Source organism: Amblyomma maculatum, chromosome 11 (assembly GCF_055883805.1).
Source record: "Amblyomma maculatum isolate TAMU_Amacu chromosome 11, ASM5588380v1, whole genome shotgun sequence".
NCBI lineage: Eukaryota > Metazoa > Arthropoda > Arachnida > Ixodida > Ixodidae > Amblyomma > Amblyomma maculatum.
Window position 1 is genome coordinate 58,815,817 of NC_139354.1, and position 6,035 is coordinate 58,821,851.

The following is a 6,035-nucleotide window of genomic DNA, read 5'->3' on the forward strand; positions in this document are numbered from 1 at the left end:
CACATTTTATAAACTAATGGGTAACAAGAAATCATTGATAGAGTACGTGTTCGATCTCTCAAAATTATTTTGGGCTAAGATAGGTACTTTTTATTCCAGTTTTTTGTTGGTCATGACATGAATTTTCATTGACGTCGGTGTTCGTACATTTGGTTCTTGAATTACTTGCAACATCAACCGACGCACTTTGCACTTCTGTATCCTTATCTAGAGCTGTTGATATTTTTAGACCACTACTGACGCTCTACATTGTGACCATCATATTTATGCGTGACAACATAAGCACAAGCTTTCAGAAGTAACAGCTCTATTCAATGGTACGGCGGGCTTATCGTTTCCACAATTCCTTCGTTATCGGCTCTTGGAATTCCAAGGCAACTTATATCTGCAATCAAATATCTTCGCATGCGCATACTGTGATACATAACGGCTGCGTAGCCTCGTCACCCGTTCCTTGGAAATTTTCAGTCGTCTCCGACCGCACTGCCATCATGACACATAACGACCTGTCGACGCTACGAGCGCACCTGAAAGTGGTAGACTCGAATTTGCTACACCTTTACCCAGCCCTTCTTCAACCGCCAAGTGCAAGATTGGAAATAGTTCCTGCCGGCACTGGTTGGAGCCCCATACTAAACTTCCTTCGTAAGGCTAAAACGACGGATGAGCGTCTACTTTGCCTCTCTCGGTTGTATCTGTGGCTGATGCCGCGCAACATCCTACACCCATGGCGGATCTATCAACTCAACTCACGTGCAGCACTAAACATTGACTGCCCTACGCTGTTCTATAATATTGCAGCTGTGCTGAAGTATGCGCAATGCAGTGTGGCAGTGACGTGGAACAAATTGTTCGGTGCTTTCTACGCGTGTTTTCTCATCATGGGCCCCAATCCTAATTTAGTGGAGCATGACGTTGTGTGCATTGCGCTGTGGTCTGGACTGCCTCTTCTTGCTTTTCGAGTCACGGGATTCATGACGGAGGAATACTTCAGTGCCATTCTGAAAGCCACGGGGATATGCAGTGACTTCTGTCTTCTCAACGGGATTTATGAAAACTTAGACGACGTGTTTAATGCCGAACGCGAGCGGGCACCAAAACTTCCGATCAGCTTAGCCTATGGCAACACCAGAGATGAGCCTAAGGAGTACGCCCTCTCATCAAGACCAGCAGCCTGACTGCGAAGCGAAGATACCAGCGGCAATCATCTGGTTCATTACTTTCTTCCGGTAAGTGCTTTTACTCCTGCCGATCTCCGAGTTTGGCCCAGTTAAATGACATGCCTGATTCTCGGCTATTTCTTTAGCGGATTCATACAGCTCGGTTTTGAATTGCAGGAGAGTCACTTCTGTGTGCTGAAGTTGCATGTTTTATGGAATATGGTGGAACTATCACTACCCTATTACTAAAATATACATAAAACGCCACAACGAGCATTATGTGGGGAAAGTTGGTAAATTGAATGTTTATGCGAGAACATATCCTCTCGCACCAATATTCTACGGAACAAATCAGTAGCGCACACACCTCATGCCTTTAGGGTTGAGCTGTGTGGCCTACTATCCCATGCGAAAACGATCGAGGGTGTAGGATGAAGCGTATTTTGTAAAGCATGCTCACTCTAGATTCCTGTTATGGGAAAAGCACAGAACTAAAAAATCGTGCGTAAAGAATGAATATTTGCACCGTTCATTTCACATTTGGCATTGTTGAGAATACGTGTGTGCATGAAATATGTATACAGTACCAGATCATACCACAATCTTCAAAAAAAAAAAGCCTACTCTGACACAAAATCACAGCAGTAAGCATTGGCGCCCTTTACCTGTGTGACACACATGGGATAATCTAGATACGCGTCTGCGCGACATGTTTTCCACTGCTATCAAGTTCATTCTTAAACTTTCCATATCTGTTCTGTTTGTTAATTTTCATTTCGATGGGTAGCAATGCAGTTGCATGCAGGGCTCAAAGTTTTCGAGGGGATGGACTGTCTGCTTTTTGGGAGCTAAGTGAACTGTACGCCGTAGATATATAAAATGCAATGCCAAACAAAGCGTGCAAGCAAATAGATGACAAAAAGAAGCTTAATCTATCAAAAAGTTATGTTGGACTGTTATATATACTATCCAGCATTGAGCGGTCAAACGTCTGGTGATAAACAAAATCAAGTAGGCATTTTTTACCAAATACACAATGCATATCCGTATCTTCAAAATTATTTCTGTGCGACACCAGTGGAATTGATAGCTCTGATAAAAGTTGCAAGTCGTTGCGCGCAGAGGTAAGCTAGGTTGTCTCAGCTTAGAATATGGGCTTTGCAATTCGCTATACGCTCAGCCTCACGTTTGCCTATCTACATCCCGGTCGCCAAATGTGAGAACGGTCAAATTGCTTCGTAAGGACACTGCAATGCCGCTCCTACCTCTGCGAATAGTAGCGTATGAGTGGATCCTATAAGTTTACAATAAAAAATAATGTAACGGTTAAAATACGATACCTGAACCCAACGCCGTCGTAGATGGCAAATATTAGAAAACAAAGGAATTGGCAACTTCTTATCGCACATTTAACACTGCTTCTGATCATGGCTGACTCACACTCGCTAAGTACTTTAAAAAAAAAGATGCTTTAACACATGACATTTAGAGACCCATCCGGATCTCTTGATCACCATGAAAAAATGTGTGGAATGGCCGCCTCCTAAATGTGCGCTTCAAAGCATAGCAAGTGCCCACCGATTTCGCGAAGATTGCCCTTCGCCCTGTTAATAACATTCGTAGTGGTTTGTGTGTAAAAAGGCTCCCGAAAAAGTTCCGAAAATTGATTTCTCCGCGTCCAAAAATTGCGACGTGGTCCCAATCAGTGGAGTGATTAGAACTTTCAGCACGCTCAGCGAGGGCGCTGGAGGGCGCGCGACATTTGTTGACGTCGTACTTGTGTTCTCTCAATTTTAGTCTAAAACCGCCGGACTCGCCAATGTACGAAGCATCGCAGTCCTTGAAAGGTATATTATAGATGCCTCCGGGGTAGTGTGGACGCTCCACACGATCTTTTACGTGAGTGAGCTTTTGTTTCAGCTTGCTAAACAGCACGTGCGCGATGCGCACACCGTGTTTCGCAAATATACGCTCAAGAGCTTCGTTTGTCCTCAGATCCTCAGAGAGTATGGCACGCTGGAGGGCTTATGCTCTCCGACGAACCGGGGCTACAAAGCCCTCAAAGTGAAGGTTTTCATTTTAGGTCACGTTGTTTTAATGCCTTGTTTCCTTTGGTGCTACATGCGGCAATCGTTTTTTTTCTCCTACATAATGCCAAAGCAACGTGGTATAAGAAAATAACAAAATTAAACACGAGTTCATTCTTCTGTTAGTTTTGAGACCTTTTCGTTTTTCCGTGCTTTTCCACAACTACGATCTGGTGGTACCACGGAGTGTCAGGTTTCTCTGTCTGAATAATGTTACGAGCCCTCGTTCTTTTTTCATTCATTAGGTCATGCTCCTCAGCCATCTGCAACACAAGAATCTACTTTAGCAGCCTAAACGATACTGGAATGACTGCAGACAGAAGTCGCCATTGCGTTCAGGACCTTTGACTCTCTATGATAATGTTTTGCAAGAAGACGCCTTCACCGCACTGCCACGCAAGCACTTGTCATTGCAGGCGCTGTAGGAGGCCACTACTTCAGACAGCCTACGAAGTTCATCAAGCTTGCACGCTCTATTCCTGATGCGATTTGAAGAAAAACATTTGGGAATTGAGGCATAAAAACAGGAACTTGATGTTTTTAGGGAGCTAGCCGAATTTTTCTTATAAGTTAAGAAAACAAGTAGTCGAGCTGACAAAGCCTCCCGAGGCTGCATAGAAGGCTTATGTTTTTACAATTCTAATGTTTAATTATGCTATGTTGTTTAGCATGATAATTTTACGTCAGACCTATTTACCGAGAATGCCGAGGTATCATGTCATTTGTTTTGGTGTTGCTTTCGTTAAAATAATACATCATGCTGTGATGTGTATTTTAATTTGCTTCCTATCCGTACGAACATGTCTACCACCGACAAGAGTACTACCAAATGGTACCGCGGCAGAAGTTGCGAAATTATTTGTCGAACGAATTTTTTTCCGACAAGGCGCCCCAGAAGTGCTCATCATGGACAGGGGAAAGACGTTTACGCCAGAGTTGACGCAAGCCATCCTAGAATAGTCATACAAGCCATCGACGAACAACTGCGTACCATCCCCAGACCAGTGGCCTTACGGAGCGCCTGAAAAAAACGATCGCGGACATGATTGCCATGTACGTCGACGCTGAACACAAGACCTGGAACGCCCCCTTGCCGTACGTGATTTTTGCACATAACACGGCGTCCAGGAGATGACCAGAGCGACCCCGTTCAAGCTTGTGTGCGACAGAGAGCTCACAACGATGCTCGACGCGATGCTGCCGCACGTAACCAACGAGGACAACTTTGACGTCGCCGCCTACCTGCAGCGTGCAGAGGAATCCCGACGACACGCACGGCAGCGTATTAGACCAACAGCGCACCGATACCCGACGATACAATTTACGACGACGCCACGCAGAGTACAATCCAGGAGACCAAGTGTGGGTTTGGACTCCAATTCGACGCCGTGGACTAAGGGAAAAGCTGCTTCGTCGATACTTTGGGCCATACAAAATCCCTCGCCGCATCTGACCACTGGACTATGAAGTCAATCGCGACGGTACGACAGCATCACAACGGCGACGCGCGCGCCCAGAAATCGTACATGTTGTTCATCTGAAGCCTTATTACGCGCGTTAAAGAATCCGTTGTGTTTAAACTTGGTAATGTTTCTGTTTAAGTGGCTTTGTTTATTTTAGAACATCGAGGCGATGTTTTATTTGGGGGGAGTAACTCCGCGAAACCTTCCAAACTGTGTTTGTTGTTTTTAACAGCCGCCGGCATGCGGGCTTGTCACTGGGATCCTGGCACGCGTATCAATTCTGTATCCCGTGTTTGTTCATGCTGGTTGTCGCGATACGACGCGTTATCATTTTCTTTGTCACGAAAGATGAGCCGAGATCTGTCTCGGAGATTCTGATCACTTGCGTATGTTTCTACAATGTTCCAGGTTGTGCTAGGAGCAGTTTGCGACGTTATCTAGATTGTTCTGAGCAGCCTTTAAATTGAGCGTTGGCTAGTGTGACGGGAATTTTTTGTTCGATGATCGACCAGCACGCTTGTTGCTTTCGCCGCCGTCGAGTTGCTTAGTTCTTTTGCGGGTGCAAGTCGGGCCCAATAGAGAGGTAATTTCAGTACCATCAAGCCTGTGTCTTCTTTTGGTGTCAACGGCCTTGCCAGCGCTACGTGACAGTATGGTGACCTGTAAATAAAATTTATCCGCACCAAATGTTCGACAGATTCTTAAAGAAACCATAAAACACTGAAGCAATAAATAACAATGTCCTACCGTCGATTTCGGTGGTCTTTTCATCTTTCGCAGAAATTTGTTTTCCTTATTGTTTGCTTTTGATCATACCTGTACGACACGTGAGAAGAGACTGTTTCGTGATTTCATTTAGTTTTGGCAGCTTTTTCTTTACTAAATGCCGCCGAACGGCGTCACTTCACTTATTCTTAAAGAGAGCATTTGACTTAGTTCATTGACTCAAGGAGAGAGTCTTGTGCCTGCCGCTGTGTCGTTCTCAATAGGCCATTGACCTTATGTGCGCAGCCTGCCGTGGGCATCGATGGTGAACTCTGAGCAATGGACAGCTGCGCCTCTGAGGCATAATTCCGTTTTCTCAATGGTAAGGACGCGCAACCGCATTCTCCTTCCTTGTTATCTCTTATTGAGTTAAACGGTGATTGCTGCAGAGAGGTGTCTCTGAACGCAAGTTAAAGGTACCGTACACTTCCTGGAGACAGAAAATGACTACGGTAATTACATAGTGTATCTGTTGCCACGCCATTAAATCCTGGCTTTCTTCATGGCTGATTTTGCGGCTATTAACAATAAAAAAAAAAACATCACAAAATGAAACCTAA

General features: G+C 44.9%; 1 long non-coding RNA gene across 1 annotated transcript; it reads left to right on the forward strand.

Annotated features, from left to right (window-relative positions):
• Positions 1-396: 396 nt before the first annotated feature.
• Positions 397-3,817, forward strand: LOC146173890 (uncharacterized). The gene is made up of 2 exons (XR_014701862.1): positions 397-1,229; positions 3,493-3,817. It is a non-coding gene; the product is annotated as an uncharacterized LOC146173890 (long non-coding RNA).
• Positions 3,818-6,035: the final 2,218 nt, after the last annotated feature.